Source organism: Lepisma saccharinum, chromosome 16, assembly GCF_977018435.1.
Source record: "Lepisma saccharinum chromosome 16, izLepSacc3.1, whole genome shotgun sequence".
NCBI lineage: Eukaryota > Metazoa > Arthropoda > Insecta > Zygentoma > Lepismatidae > Lepisma > Lepisma saccharinum.
The window spans coordinates 17,833,991-17,848,764 of NC_139244.1; the positions used below are offsets into that span (position 1 = coordinate 17,833,991).

The 14,774-nt window shown below is 38.0% G+C and overlaps 1 protein-coding gene across 1 annotated transcript in view; it reads right to left on the reverse strand.

The window, feature by feature from the left end:
* Window positions 1-4,587, reverse strand: part of LOC145999961 (uncharacterized) — a 29,654-nt gene extending 25,067 nt beyond the window's left edge. The window contains exon 1 of the mRNA XM_083137251.1: window positions 4,577-4,587. The gene's annotated coding sequence lies outside the window, so the exon portion shown is untranslated. The remainder of the gene's footprint in view (window positions 1-4,576) is intronic.
* Window positions 4,588-14,774: the final 10,187 nt, after the last annotated feature.

The following is a 14,774-nucleotide window of genomic DNA, read 5'->3' on the forward strand; positions in this document are numbered from 1 at the left end:
AAGCTGCAACTTGAAACATATGAAGATTTTGGAAAAATTCAAAGTACCATAACCCATCTTGAAGGTACAATAGCAGCAGTGCAAAGTGATTTGACAAATGTACTAGAATCCCGATTGCCTGGAATTGTAGATACCCTTGTCAGTGTCCAGCAACAAATCACAAAGCTTGAAAACCTCAACACTGAGTCTGAGCTATCACATTTTCATCACTTGATAGATGATATCCAAACAAAACTTGAAATTTTACAACAATCAACACCCACTCAGGCAGATATAGCCCTGCTCCAAAATGCTATGCAAAATGTGGCTGATGCTTCTGAATTAAACAATGTGAAATTGGCACTTGAATTTTTACAAAATACAGTATCAAATCTTCCCACATCACAGGAACTTAAAAATATTAAGAGGGCAGTGAATCGCATATTGAAATCAGAAGATATCAAGAATATCCAGGCAGAGATCAAACAACTCACACAGACAGTGGCCACTCTTCCAACCAATCAACATATTAATGAACTGCATGCCCTGTTTGAGGATATCAGAAGACAGGTCCATGATCTTACTGCTCAAAATTCAAAATTGGCAGTTGTTGAAAATTTGCAACAAATTGTAGCTAATATCAAGCAACAGCTAGGAACCATGGAATCCAATCAAGCAAATGCTCTGTCTGTTTTTGCCACCCAGCTTCAAGAGATTGTGCAACAATACAAAAAACTTGTTGTGGACGTAAAAATCAAGCCAGGCCATGATGATGTTGTTAGGACCATCAATGAGCACCTTGAATCTGTAACAAGCAGATTGCTTACAGCAGAAAAGGAAATAACAGGCATAATCGAGAATCCAAAACATACAGTAATTCTTGAATTGTACAGCATCCCCAACAAAGAATATGATTCACCATTTACACCAGGTGGCAAAATATATATGCTGTCCCCTGCACAATTTTATTACCAGTTTTTTGTTGGAGGCACACTGAGACCAATCAAGATCAAATATTGGCATCAGCCACAGGCACACCACTACCCTACCTTATCAATAACAAATGCTGACAACAAACAAAAAATCACCAGTGTAGAGTTAGAGGATTTTACAGACCCCGATACATTAGAAACAGCCTATACTGAAGATGATGGCACTTTGGAATTTAAAATACAAATAGGGGACAAATTATATTTAGAAAATCCTGCAGTCTCAGCTGCTGAACACCCTATAGTTGCAATATTCTTGTTTTCATATTATGTCTAGACAAATTATTGTTGATGAATTACACAGACAAGCCCGACATAATTATAAGAGACTGCCAGTAGTCACAAAGGGCATAGATGATTTATGGCAGAGCGACTTGATTGAAATGGCAAGTGGGCAGTTGAAAAACTTAGACAAAATCAACAAGGGCTACAAGTATCTACTCACTGTAATAGACACATTTTCAAAATTTGCCTGGGCTGTGCCACTCAAATCCAAGACTGGAAAATGTGTTACAGAAGCCCTCAGGACAATCATCAATCATTCAGGAAGATCACCGCGCTATTTGCAAACAGATAATGGCAAAGAATTTTATAATTCAGTGTTTCAACAATTTATTAAAAGCCAGGCAATAAAACATTATTCGAGTTACAGTGACCTCAAAGCCTCAATTGTAGAGAGATTCAACAGAACCTTAAAAAATCTTATGTATAAACAATTTACCCTGCAAGGTAATTATAAATGGATTAATATTCTTCCCGAACTTCTACATAAATATAACAACTCGGTTCATTCCACAATCAACATGAAACCCTCTGAAGTAACTTCATCTGATGAGCAAAAATTGATCAGGACTGTTTATTATCCTAGATACCAGCCAACAACAAGAAAGGCCAAATACAGGGTGGGTGAACAAGTAAGAATCAGCAAATATAAGCACTTATTCAAAAGAGGCTTTACGAGAAACTGGAGCACCGAATTATTTACAGTGGTTCAAGTTAAACCCGGGACCCTTAACACATATATAATAAAAGATCACCGAGGAGAAATTCTCAAAGGCCGATTCTATGAACAAGAGCTCAGCAAAACTAAACAGCCCGACACATATCTCATAGAAAAAATCATTCGCAGAAAAGGCAACAAGTTATTTGTCAAATGGCTGGGTCATCCGGAAAACAGCTGGATCGATGCAAACAAAGTGATAATATGAGCACCTGGGATGTTATAAAAAGGCTGCCAGAACCTGAACAGCAGAATAAGAGAAATGGCAACTTGCTGCCTGATAATATTAGGTGTCTTATTGTTGGGCCATCTGCTTGTGGTAAAACTACACTAATGGTTGATAATTTTTTATTGGCACCCAACTGGTTAGACTGGAAAAACAGGCACTTGTATGTTTTCTCAAAGAGCTTGGAACAATTAAAATATCAGCAGCTGATGAAGCTATATGATGGATTGGATATAGCTACTTTTGAACCAGATGTTAAGCCACTTCATGAATGTCTTATAATTCTGTTGTTGTGTTTGATGATATTATACTGGATAATCAAAACAAGGTTAGAAATTTCTTTACACAGGGCCGACACAAAAACATTGATTGCTTCTACCTGGCACAGACTTTTTCTAAAATTCCGAAGCAGCTGATCCGAGACAACAGCAATTTTATATGTGTGTTTCATCAAGATCATACCAACCTCAAACACATACACGATGAATATGTAGGTGGGGACTTGAGCTACAATGATTTTTCCAAGTTTTGCAGCAAGTGCTGGAACCAGGATAGTTATGGGTTTGTCACAATTGATATGACAAGAACACCTAATACTGGCAAATACAGAAATAAAATCAACAATTTTCTAGACGTTGAGACATAAATAAACAACCATGAAACGACCAGTCATTGATGATCTTAAATTAAGAGATTATCTTGTAAAAAGATTTAAGGGATGGAAATCAGAGAACCGTGGAATTTATGAAAAACACAAACAAACAGAACAGCCTGTAATTGATGCTATTAATAATTTAGGTAAGAATATCAAAACTGTTACAGAGCAAAATCAAGATTTGATCACGGAGCTTGTACCTGTAGCTGCAAGGAACATATTAGATTATCCATTCACCCCACTTTCCAGTATTCATACACCTAGTCCTATTGCTCCTAGAAGAATTGAAGCTACACAGGATCCTATTGAATTGGGTCTTCTTGCTCAAAAATATTTAACCACACCTAAAGACAATAAAGATGAGGTTTTTGGCTTATATGCCGACACAGAGCTTGATGGCAGCATCATACATAGAATTGGCAATTTCAGAGTAACTTTTATGGGGGATGATCTGATTGTTTATTCAGAATCTCGTCTCGGAGAAAAAGGTGCTTTTGTTAAGTACCCCGGAACACCTGGGTTGTGGGAACTGATGACTAGGAAAAGGCCTGGCAGCTATACAGATCAAGATTATGAATATTACAAAGAAATATTAATAAAATCAGATGCTCTATACCAGAACAATGATCCCACACAAAAAAGAGTCAAGTCTAGCAGTGGAGCAAAATACAATAATTTAATCAAGCCCATATGGTCACAGATCAAGACTGGCAGTGGGATCAAACAATACAACACCCTGCCTAAAGAATTTGTCTGGGTTGATGATGTCAGGAAACTTGTAGATAGGTTATTGGTGATAGCTGGGGAGGAAAATGCTGGGAACCACAATTTTTACAATGAAAAGGTTGGAATTATGGACATGATAAGCACAAAATTGTCTAATTTTATAGTGAATGACCCTAAGGGGATTGGATATCTCATAAAAATTATTAATACTCTACCCCCCAAATTTTGGAATATTTCTGAGGGTCGGGGCCTGGTTAATGACATTATAAACAAGCTGCCATTTGAACTACACATTCCAGGCTATCAGTATTGTGGTCCAGGTACAAAATTGGACCATAGATTAAACAGGGGTGATCCTGGTGTAAATCCCCTAGATGCTGCTTGTAGAGACCATGACATAGCATACAACACACATACCGACCTTGACAAGAGACATGTTGCAGACAAGAAATTAGAAGAGGCTGCATTTGGTAGATTTGTAAGCAAAGATGCTTCTTTAAGTGAGAAAATAGCAGCATTGGGAACCACCATAGCTATGAGCACCAAACAAAAACTGGGGTGGGGGTTGTAAATATGTATATAATAAACCTACAATGAAGGCCAAGGGTGTTATGTATCAAATACCTTATGCAGGTCTTAAATCTCTTAAAACTATTGACAGTCTTTTGACCAAAAAGCAGCGCAAGAAAAAAAGCTCTTGTCTTGCAAAGGGCCATGGTATGAAATTGTTGCTTAGTACCCCCCAATTAAAAAAATTACAGCAATCAAGAAAAAATCACATGTGGGGGGATTCATATTTACCATCCCTGCCATCTTAGCTGCTCTCGGGGCTGTTGGGAGCTTGGCTGGGGGATCAGCTGCCATAGCAAAAACAGTAATAGATGCCAAGAAGAATAAGGCAGAATTAGATGAGCAGAAGCGCCATAACCTGGCAATGGAGAAAAAAGGCAAAGGTGTTAAGAGAGCCATGAATAAGTTTAAAAAAAACAAGAGCCGCTTACAAACCAAGATATTGAAGCTTTAATCAAGCCATTGGGCATCAAACATTTTAGAGGTGTGTACATGTCTGATTCTTTACCGGAACAACCACTCAACAAAGAGTGTGGCATTGTTAATTTGGATGAGTACAAAAATCAGGGCACTCACTGGATCTGTTATCTTAAATATTTAAACGATGAGGCATTTGTGTTTGATTCATTTGGAGGTGTTCCTCCTGAAAATTTAGTAAAATATCTAAAATCAGCTAATCTTTATTACAATAATGCCCGTGTTCAAAACTTCAAAGATGTTAATTGCGGACATTTGTGTTTATCTGTTCTCAGATACATGTCTCAAATAAATAAACCATCAATTGAAAATTTTCAAAAAGCCTTGTGGTATTTAAAACATCATGGGGGTATTCCATCTCACCAGCCAAAATTCAATATTGAAACTCAAATTGCATGATGATATAGTATATCCCAAAACAATAGCTCTCAGAGCATTTTACGGCATGTACTTGATCCCTAATATTACACACCACAACAACACAATTGCAGTAGGGGATCAAAAAATTGTCATCACTCCAGGGCAATATAATCTGTCCACTCTAAATGCTCAATTACCCAGAGGTATAGTGTTAAGTCAAAATTCTGTCACTCACAGAGTAGAGATTGTATCTGCTACGGAGACAGTACATCTGGGTACTATAGGAGAGCTGTTGGGCTTTGAGAACAACACAAAACTTGAACCGGCCATCAAACACACTGCTATGAATATACCTAAATTCTTAGCCATAGAGACTCTGAATATTCACTGTAATGTGGCCGAGGGTATGATCACCAAATCAAATGGCATAGGCACTCACAAACAAACCGGCATCATTGCAACATTCAAACCTAATTCCGAATTCATGGAGCCAATCATCTACAATCCATCCCCAACATTATATTTTCCTGTGTGCCATAATAGAATAGATTACATTGAATTGATGGTCACTAATGAAAAAGAAGAATTAGTTGATTTTGCTGGAGCCACAACAACTGCAATCATAGAGATTAACATTTAAATAAAAATACATACAATGGAAAATATTGAGAGTTATGAGCTACAATCGTTCCCCCCAAACAGGAGGACATTTGCAAATTTAAATCAACCCAACACACAGATTGAGGTTGATCTTGATGTAGGGGACGGCTTTATACACCCCCACAGAGCAGATCTATACATCAAATTTGATGTTGTAAAGCTCGATGGAACAGATTATCCGGCAAATACAAATATAAGACTGGTGGACAATTTTGTGCCGCATCTGTTCTCTGAAATTGAGATCAGAAAGCATGGCGTTGTTATAAACAGAGTGGATTATCCAGGCATTACCTCCACAGCTTTGGCTACATTAAAATTATCCAAAACCGAGGCTTCATACTACAGAATCGGTGGATTTGAAGCTGGTGATAAGATATTAACCAAGAGCCACACAGTGCTGTTCCCCATGCGCCTGTTGCCAGGATTCTTCTCGGATTACAAAGATATCATGTGGAAGGGTGGGTTAAGAATTACATTTAGAAGAGCTGCAAATGATGATAATGCTTTGATGAGGTACAGTGCCATAAACCCTACAGGGGAAGCTCTGCCTAATACCCTACCTGATGCAGGCAAATGCATTATTCAGACTATGGAGTTAAGAATCCCGGTTGTTGAATATGAGGCCGGCTATGCTCTTAAATACAAAGCTGATATCCTAAAAAATCCGCAAATTCCTCTGCAATTTTACACATATCAATGCGTACAGAAGGTTGCCACTGGTACATATTATGAGTTTGATGCCACAAATTCATTCTCCAGCATACAATACGACATGCCGGATTTTGTGGTGGTTCTGTTTCAGACTGGGAGACACAACAATCAGGAAAAAAATTCAAGCAAATTTGATAACTGCAACATCAAGAACATATATCTTAAAAATGGGAGAAATGAGGTCTTTCCTAGAGAAAATTACAATTTAGACATTTCCAAGGATGATTTTCTTAAATTATATGAGGCATTTTCGGCTTTCAAACGTGTCACTACTGGCAGTACTGATATGTATTACTCACCAGATGAATTCAAAGCACGGAGACCCATGTTTGTAATCAACACTTCAAAAAGGAAACAAGTTGTGGTTAATGACAGGACAAACATTAAAATTATCTGTGAATTCCACGAAGCATTACCCGATGACACCATTTGTAGTGTCATTCTCATAGGGGAAAAATCATATGTTTATGATGTAAGAAATGAGAGAGTCACGGAGCAATTCTAGAAGAATTACATTGTTTTAATATTTGATAAACAAATTGAAGCTGGTATCCAATTGAACTTAAACCAGAAATAAATATGTGTGTGTGTGTGTGTGTGTGTGTGTGTGTGTGTGTGTGTGTGTGTGTGTGTGTGTCTGTGTGTGTGGCCTAGTTTTAGGTGTGGCCAAAAGAGGGGCATATTTTTAACAAATTTATGGACAACAATCTCACAAAAGTGCCTTTTATAAGTGTAGCCTCATCAATCTGAGGGGGTCATACTTTCTCATGGAATCCATGAGGGCTTTTTTACAAAAATCTTGGATTATACGGGGTTTCACACTAGAGCAAAAAACTCATATGGCCATGTTGAGCTAGTTTTAAGTATAGCCAAACCTGCTTGAGGAGAGTTCATACTTTCTCGGGTTTATCCCACCACAAACACCACTACTTATACTATTCATTACGAAATATATCATGCATTTATTTATTTTAATTATATATTTTAAGTGGGCTAACAAAAATACATTACACCACCATACACATTTTGATGTATGATTTAACCATTAGGGGCGATTGGGTGCCAAAACTGGGGGAGTAAACTTTAGTAAGTGTTTCAAAATTACCTGTAAATGTTACCATAATATTAATGATCTAGGTTAGAACCAATGTTGTAAGGTACTTAAAGTGTAAATCACCAACCCTGAGACCTTCTGTAAACAAACCGTCTCACCGATTCGATGTATCACTGAACACAGAGACCTTCCCGCACGCATAGAACTCGCCATGTTGAAAGTGGCACTACTTCCTTGCTGTTCACATGATTATTTTTAGAAAATAACCAATGTTATAAAATATCATTATGTACACAAATCTCTAAGCTCATTGAAAGTTACAATGCATATTCCTACGAAATGTTCGCACTTATCTTGCCTTGCCATGTCACCAAGTTATTTTACGAAGTGCACTATATTAGGCGGAACAAAAATCGTTATTAGGATGCTTGTCAAAGTTTCCAACCGCAATAAATTTACGAACTTTCTTTGTCTTGTTTTGATAATCATCATCAATATATTTATTGGACTTGCAGCATTGCATATGGCTGTTTATGCCCATTATATATTTTATTTACATAAGATACAATTTATATAAAATCTACAAACAAATTTCAAATACACTCCTATCTATATCAAACCTTAGAAATATACATTACCATGTTATATCATTTTATCTAAAAAATGCAAGTAAAATATATTCAATTCGCATGCAAGAAAGAAGCCAAATTTATGGGAAATGATTATATTGGTGCAAAGAGTTAACCATAAAGGTGAAGCAATAAGTACAAAAGAAAGAGCATTGGGTTTAAAGTGAGACGTCATTTGCGGCAGCGTATCCCATACTACAAATTGGCCGTTGTTTTACCTTATGTAATGAATCCTGTAACAACGCTGGATTTTCGTGTGGATTATTTTACTTCTATGAGAAATATGCAGCGAATCAAACAATCCAACGGCCGCTTTCAATAAAGATTCCGTCCGTAGTTTTGGAATCACACACTAGAAAAATACTATTTACTGACTGGCAAAGCTTGTGGACAAATACTGGCACTCAATGCGGTAAGGCCTACTATGCTATACAAGAAAGAATTCCAAAGGAATGTTGGTTTAAACAGATTCAACTCTCCCGGAGTTCCCTCACAACTATAATGCGCTGCAGGTTAAATCACACTATCGCCGCAGCTCACCTTTACAAGAAGAATTTAGTGACTTCACCAGTTTGTTTGTGCAATGAATATACTGCAACTCCAAACCACATTATATTTCAATGCAAACTTTATGAAACTTACAGAGAACCATTTTTACAGGAATTGCACAGGAGTGGACATCAAGCGCCACTGACACTGCCTTGTTTACTGACTTCACCTTCATCCTCGGTAATTTATATTCTTACAAATTATCTTAATAAGTCTAATATAATTCTGTAAAAGTGTAATGAAATTTGGAAAGTATTTATTATGAAAGGAATAATTGTGAGTAAATATTATGTGCATACATGTATATAATACCAATTGATAAATTGTTAACTGGTGCATGGATTTTGTCCACAACCAATAAATATTTTATATATATACTTCTATGAGTTTGCAATGCTTTCTGCATGCACGTGTTTTTGTTTACAGAAGGTCTCAGGGTTGGTGATTTGAACTTTACATTTACATTCTAAGTAAACCCACACGGATACACAAAATGAGCTATCGAACTAATAACACCGATCGAAAACTTGACCAAATTTCTATTGCTAAGGTCCACCTAACCTACCGACAAGTTTCTTGTGAACACTTTAATACATGTAAAATGTCAGTACTGTTGGTTCGGTGCGGTTGGTCGCTTGTTTATCTATGCACCGGATACACATGTAATAGTTTGCAACTGTGAACAGGGCAGTACATTCGCTACTGATTCATAATTAGATTGTTACTGTGGTTGTACATGTTTTAGCTGTAATATAACAAAGCGAACCTCGGATACTTCCGTTATCAGCACAAAAGTACCACAAGGCATCCTGACACACACCTGTAGCTATCAACCTTGCAACAAGATTTGCAAATATTTGACATGTAGCGCCATTAAAATGACACCCTGTATAACAAATACAATTGAAAAATCATTTGTGTCCATTAATGGTCCAGCCATAAAATATTTTCAGTAAGTAGAAGAGAACCGTTGTGACATTTTGAGTAGTCTTGTATGAAAGGTGCCTAATATGTTCGGATGTTTTTCTTGGATGTGTTACTTGGAACTGCTTAAATTTTTGTTTCCCAAGTCTACCTTTTGGTAATAGTGATTCGTGTGATAGAGGGAATGGATATTTGATTTTTGTTACTTAGCGTTGCTTTTCTGCCACTTCTAGCTAATCGCAACAATGAACGATGACGTGAAATTGATGAAGAGACACTCATAAAAAGTGTTGCAACCACAGGGGGCATTGTCCTCCCCCCTACCGACCTTGGATTCTAGGGGAAGCAAACATTGAAGTAAGAGACTAAGAATAGCAGGACAATTGGATACTCATGATGGAATTAGTTTTCACGTGTTCCTTGCATTTTTCTTCCAGACTGCCAAGGGCACTTGCAAGGGGCAAAGAGGGGCAATTGCCCCCTCCTCGATTACAAATTTTACACAAGTAAAAGTACATTTCGTAAAATTTTCTTGCTCGCTTCGCTCGCAATGTATTCTATTCTTATAGTCAAAGTTCAGAGCCATAGCTATTGGGCGGCGGGAGTCGGCCATGGGAGCCGAACGATCTATATAAAATAAAAATGTTAAAGAGAATGCCATGGCGCCCCATAAAATTATTTGCGTCCTATTAAAACAATTTCTTTCTATGAAACTTAATATGAAATATTAATTATGACACTGTAATCCATGAAAGTAATTGATCAATCAAGGGATTCCTATTTGTTTGTCAGGTGTGAAACACATGTATTTCACCTATAATTCATACAATATTTTGCAAAATGGTTAACATAACCAGTAGGCAAACATTGTCTGTAGTTCCCCTTTGAAGGAAATAGAGTCCGTGGTGGACTAAGGGACCCATGTTTTAATGTTTTAGCAAGTACAAAGAAGTATTACAAATTTTTACACAATTCATCAAAGTGCAAATAATATGTAACAAATATTATTTAATTCATTCGATTTTTCTTGTACAACACAACACAATGGTGTTATTGGATTCTCGTTAGATTTCTTTGTGCGTAAAAATCTTGCATACTGGAAACTAGAGGGAATCATTATGAAACATGATTTATAAAGGGCTCCCTTAATCAGTTCTGCAGAGAGGCCCAAAGCTGTTGGTACATATTAATCGTATATTAACATTATCGACCTGTAAATCAAGTAGATACAGTCCCTATTAGCCTATTTATGTTAAACTTTATATTCTTTGGCAATCTGGAAAGGTCATTATCGAAATATTGCTATTTCATGTTGCGCGAAGTTCTTTTTTTGTTCGTTAGAGTTTAAAGATATCATCCCTTTTCTGTTACTTATCTCTTTTGGGGGAGGGGGCAAGTGCCTCGGTGTACCCTGCTATATCTACCAATGCGACACCGTATATTAAAAATTTGCCCCCTCTAGGATTGACTTCGCCTCCCCCCTACAAAGAATTCCTGGCTACGGGCCTGCATTAAAATGACACCCTGTATAGTTAAGAAATGTTATGCTATATGCTTTTAATTCCCTTTTCTTTGAGGGGATAAAACATTCCCTGGCAGGGATAAAAATTATTTTCTTTTACCGGGGATAAATATTTTGTGTGGTGTGGGGTGAATCTCCCCGTTAATTCTCACACTGCCGTCAAGTGCGCACTTTCGTCGATGGTCGGGTGTAAATCAATGGCGTGCCCAAGGGGTGTTCGTGGGGTTATAATCCCCGCCTTTGGCTCAGAACTCCTAAAAAAGGAACATCAAACGTAGGAAAAGATGGCGAAATGAGGGCTGACTACCCGAAAAAATGTACATAAACCCTCCCTTTCGAAAATCCTGGGCACGCCACTGGGTGTAATGCAGATGGACTAGTTTACGAAATTTGAAATAGGATATGTTGTTTGTGTCATGGCAGCCTTGTATATGCAACTGTGAAGGACAGAAACAATATGCACATGCTACACACGTGTGTATTTTTGTTAGAGAAACAAGAAGTACATTCAACACTGGCAGAAACGTATTATGATTATTATACACAGTAAACCATATCGTGGTTTCACTGCTTCCACCCTTGCACACGTAAATTGTTTCATCAAGTTCACGACTCCAATTAAATCCTTTAGAATCGTGCATTTTGAACACATTTACTAAGCGATTATAGTAAACCATACATGTGCAAAGGCACAACAGATTGTTGATCCACATGACACACTTGCAACATACGCGTTATTTTACATTGCGCTGACTCAACACAAGTCTAAACATGATCGCATTGCTTTATCTCTACTTACAGCTGTCGCAAGTGAGTCCTTCATGTTTAACACCTTCTCATGTACTGAAAACTCGAGCTGGATATTTAACACATGGAGTTCTATTATCTAGAAGGTGCAATGGTCAACAATCATTAAGAAAAAGCGTGCTGAGATTCTTATCATCAGCTATTGACCTGTATAGACCATGAGTACGTACTATTCGTAGTATTTTCTACGTCTCATGCAACCTTCAGACGTACACAACAAACATTTTTTTTAAATGATTATATTGGACTATCTCAATTTTCACGTGCCTGCTGTTATGTTATCTCCATATTTCATCATTTAGGTTCAGGGAATGCTTTTATTGAATTATAACGTTCAATAAATACAAGCATTGCATCATGACATTCGAGACGCTTTGTAAATAAATGATGCAGAGTGTTTTTCTGTCTAAACTTTGATTCAAATATACACATTATTCAGTACGTCCGGTGTTGGAATTCAAGGGAATACTTCTCTATGTTTTCCCCTGCCTTTGGACTCTAAGTTCATGCTGGACAGCTGATTTAATTCTATCTCAAGTATTTACTGAGAACTACAATCCTTGCGCTATGTAAATAAAAAAAACTATATTTTTCAAAAATAAACCACAACTTTTCACCACTATACATGTAACGTCGCTTTTCTGCCATATTTGGCTAATCTCGAACAATAGGTAAAGTCAGTAAGTAGGTTACAAACGTTTATTAAAAAAAAATTACTGAGATACTGATTTGAAAACGGTTTTTATTTTTCAATATAATTCCCACCATGCTGTCTATCGTTACTCTCGCCTATCAACTCGAATCATCTCCTCCACCATCTCCACTACAGCGCCTTGAATAACGTAGTGTGGAAAACGACCCAAGAAACTGGTTCCCCGAGACGATGACAAGTAGATGGCAGTGCGATCGACGCAGGTGCTAATTTTGTTATGAAAGTAATGTGGCTTAGTTAGTTTTTGGAATATATTGTGTAGATTTGTTTCTCTAGAAAGGCGGTAAGTGAAATGATGGAAACAGTTATATTTGTGGAGTGATTTGCAGTCACGAAATGACATTAATTTGGAAAGAAAAGTAAAATAAAATTAATAAATAAATAGCATGGGTGCGTAACACAAGAAGAAACATCGCAATGTGATTCCGGACGTCAGGTCTTGGACTGTGTATTAGAGTTTATTTTTCTATGTTATTAGAATATAAATAGTATCCTGAGAGATATTTCATACCGAGGGCGACAAATCACAAATGTCGCTTGAAAGCGAGCAGTCGGAAATCAATGCAGCCTTTCGAACCGTAGGGACAAAAGCCCTGACTGCACCGTTTCCTCAAGGAGATTTTACACCAAAGCGACACGGGTCATTCGGTCCAAGGCAACTTTCATACCGAAGTGACACATGTTGCTTGGAAAGGAGCCAATCAAGAGCAACATTTCACATCGTAGCGGCATGACGGGAAACACAGGCCAGCGTTCGGTTGGTGAAATCCTCAAGCGATAAGTGTCGCGTACCGCTTGTCGCTTTGGTGCGCAATCTCACTAAAGCAAGACACTCATTGCATCGCGTATGCGCGAACTACAAACCACGGCAACATGTTGCAAGCTATTAAGGAAATGGCCCAGTTTGAGCGACGCAGAAGCGACAAAGCGACACGTGTGGCTTATCTTGTCGCCTAGATCTGTTGTTGTAATGTGCGGTTTATCGTGTCGCCTATCTGTTGTTCGCAAGCAACGCTTGCTAATAGACTGAAGGCACCATGTCGCTTGTCACTTAGTTGGGAACTCCCCCTGTAGCGCGTCGCTTCGGTCTCAGCACCCTTCCTTTAAGGAGCTTTCTGACCGAAGTAACAAGTAGCACGCGAATACGTCATATGAACGTGTCGTTTGCTGTTTGGACCCTCATGTGCAATGAATGCCATTTTACAGTCTGGAAGTGTGCGTCACTAGTGTGACAGTGTGAACATCCCGTGTCGCTTGTCCCATTGGTTTGAAAGTTGCCTTACACTCATGTCGATGGCACTAAGAAAGTTTTGTTGGGTTCCCTTTGTCGTTTCATGGAATCATCATTATCATCATCGCCGCGATTCGTATAAAGCTGGCCCGACCCTGTGGCCGAGCGGTTAGCACATCGCGCTGCGACGCCAAGGGTCCCGGGTTCGAATCCCGGTCGGGCTTGGATGTTTGTGAATGTCCATTCATCAATTTCATCCTTTCATCACTCATCCTCATCTTCGCAAATGAGCCAAGAGGCACAAAACGCGAAGTAAAATAAACTAAATCAATCAATCATTCGTTTAAAGCGGAAGAAAAGAGACAGTAAATACCAAAAATACAAATGCTTCAGTGTGCATATCTTTAAAAGAAATGATGATGATGATGATAATAATGAACCTAATTCATACACAAAAATTTAGTTGCCAAGAGCATTCCACGCGTATTTTTTCTCCCGTATTATTAACGAAAGTATGACGATAACAGGACGTGGTCGACTGTCTAGAATGTTCGTTAATATCTTCGCGACCACTGTACCAAATATCATATCAATTATCACATTCATAGAAATGCTTCATGTAAAAGAATCAGACGTTGCAGCCAAAACTCCATTTACTTCCATTATAAGCAGTCGAACACCAAGCACCGAGGTCAACACCAGCGCCTCTAGCGGATCATTTTCGAGTGGAACCAGCCAAAGAGCGCAGAAGCATGCCGTTTTCCACACTACGTTATTCTAGGCGCTGTAATCTCCACGTACAGTGGGATCCATGAGAATTACTGTGCAAATTGTCCATCACCATGTCCTAGCATTTTATTTGACCCAATAAGAGCTTCAAGAATTAAAAGAAAACTCTAAACAACCATTTTACAACTCTTGCACCAGCATACATAAAAATCCATCGCTTAAAAACACATAGGATATAAGAGAAACATTATTGAAAATAGGCAT